The sequence below is a fragment of the Haplochromis burtoni genome, unplaced genomic scaffold (assembly GCF_018398535.1).
Source record: "Haplochromis burtoni strain Fernald_Lab_line unplaced genomic scaffold, NCSU_Asbu1 Contig_502, whole genome shotgun sequence".
NCBI lineage: Eukaryota > Metazoa > Chordata > Actinopteri > Cichliformes > Cichlidae > Haplochromis > Haplochromis burtoni.
The window spans coordinates 16,333-19,200 of NW_024582863.1; positions in this window are offsets into that span (position 1 = coordinate 16,333).

The following is a 2,868-nucleotide window of genomic DNA, read 5'->3' on the forward strand; positions in this document are numbered from 1 at the left end:
TTGACACCTTTAATGCCTTTAACAAACAAAAATTGGGTGCACAAGTTTGAATTTGTTTTCAATCTCGTCTAATCCACAGTGTCAAAAGTACATATATAGGCAGAAATAGATATACATACACTCACTTAAATCCTTTTTTACAAGTGGCAATTTGGCAAGTCCAAAACCTATTTACACTAACTGTCAAGATCATCAGTTTTCAGTTATTTGAGTGTGTCACCACTTTGTCAGAGTCTGGAAGAAGACCCTAACTGTCAGAGGAAATTGGTTAGGAAGTTCAAGAACAACCCAGGACCCACCAAGGGTGAAGCCTGTCATGAATTGGAACCTGCTGGAAAACCATATCACTGTCCACAGTGAAGCTAGTTTTACATAACCTTGGACCTGAAGGTTCCTCACCAAGAACATGGACAAGCCAAATTTCTTCTTTAGAAAAGTTTTATGCTCAAACAAGTCAGCGATTGAGGCATTGACGACCAGAGATGGGCAGTAAAGCGTTACTTATAACACATTACTGTAATCTGATTACTTTTTTCGAATAATGAGTAAAGTAAGGGATTACTATTGCGAAAACAATAGTATTTTAATAGTAATTAAATTACTGTTACTTTCCCGTAAGCACGCTGCGTTACTGCGTTACTAAAACCGTGATTTTCTTGCGAGTGTCTCGTGAAAATGACGTAAGCGAGTGTGACGTTTGTGACAACAGCTGTGTGTACCGCTGTTCACTGCGTGTGAAGGAAACTTCTTTTTACAGCAAAAAAACCCCTTAACTTCCGAGCAAGCACCGAGTGCGCTACCACGTAATGTGAAATTCACAGAGAAACTCGTGGATTCTTCAACTGACCGCTGCAGCACACCTGCACCAGGGTAAACCTCCGCTTGCTATACAGGTGAAAATAGAGCAACAGGACCACTAGTCTTTGATTTTATTTATTTTCTGCTGTGTTTCACTTGCATTTATTTGAAAGAGTGAAGGTAAACACAAAAACATGTTTTATTTTATGTGCTGGAATGTGCAGAAAACAAGTTTAAATGTTAAACAAATTTCTTCCAGTCAGAGAATGTTGCATATAATTTAATTTTTGCTTGATGCATAAAGTTAAAAGATTAAAACTAATAAAACAATTTTTAAAATGAGACTTTTCCATTTGATTACATTTATTTTTGAAAATAAGTAATCAGGATTACTTTTTTGGGGAATAATCAGTAAATAGTTACTGATTACTTTTTTCAAGTAACTTGAATTATAAATAAAAATGACACTTTAAAACCTATGAACACTGTATCACCTGTCAAGCATGGTGGTGGTAGCATCAAGCTTTGGGACTGTTTTGGCTCCAATGGCACTCGAACATTGCAAAGTGGATGGAATAATTAAGAATTAGGACTACCTCCAAATTCTTCGAATTTACCTCAATGGATGGTTGAAACTTGGACACAGTTGGGTGTTCCAACAGGTAAATGATGACAAACACATCAAAAATTAATTTTGAATGGATGAAACAAAGTTTCTGGGATCCCAAAGCCCTGACCTCAACTCTACTAAAATTTGTGGATTATTTTTAAAAGCCCTCTGTACCAACCAATTTAAATGAACTCTACCAATTCTGACAAGAGGAGTGGTCAAATATCCAGCCAGAACAGGCACGTGCACTGGAGGGATTATATTTCACTAAAAAACGATCTAATATGCATGTCCACATAATAATTATTATAATTATAATATATTAAAAAACACACGCTGTATTTTAAAGAACATACATTAAGAAGCAGATTATATTAGATTTATATTTTAAATAAGACAAAATTTGGATTTTACAGCAGTAAAATGATTGTATCTCTACAGTTTAAACATGTAATAAGCTTTGCCCCTGCACAGAGTGGATAGTGAAACAAATGGAATCATCATAATGACATTATTTCATATTTATTACTTCCCCCTCCTCATTGCTTTATTATTGTAGCTCTAGTAATAAATAATAATGTAAGGATTCTGGATCAGCACATGATGCCCATAGTATATACAGTATTCTGAAGAAGGTCTAAAATGTCACTGTGTGTGCGTGCATGTGTGTGTTTTATGTATATGGATTTTTTAAATTATTACTCATGATATAACATTGTCCAGACATGCCTGGTAAGGACATGAGGAGGAAACAGTAGGAGCTGTGTGAGGCTACTAAAGGCAGTGCTATAACATTTTTCTGTCATCATTTTATTATAGATTAAGTGCAAGAGTTGTTAGGTGTGGATAATTAGATTATAGTTTATTGCAATAGCAAGTTGTGCCTTGTTCTCAGATAGACAGCAAGTGGAGAGTGATATATGAAATGATGGGATGGAAGGAAGAAGAGAAGCAAAGAGTGATTCACAGGCAGAGCCTAAATTATTTCTCACAGTTTTTTGTTGCCTTATGGTTCCAAGCGCTGTCACCAATCTTTGCATTTTGTTATTATCTCATGACACTTGTTTAATCAGCTACCATCTCTCCTGTGGACTTTTTAATGTCTACAGTCTCAGATCAACACAGCCCTGCCCTCCTCCCATATTAGATTCTTGATGAATGTGTGTTGTTGTTATTCAGCCTGGTTCAATGTGCCCCTTTTTAACTTTGAGCACCCGCCCCTTTAAACCTCTCTGCAGGGCCCTGAGCCAGAATAATGTAAGACGTTTGTTGATGATACCAAAAGCATCTAGTTGAGTTGCAACTTGAGAGATCTTTAACCAAATATTAGTGGAGGTGTATACATATATTTTTAGCATCCATGAAAAAGCCACACTGGTAACTGTGTTTTGCTAAACTATTTTGTACTAAGAGATTTTTCTGACCCTGTTTGCAATAGAGATGGCACGATACCACTTTTT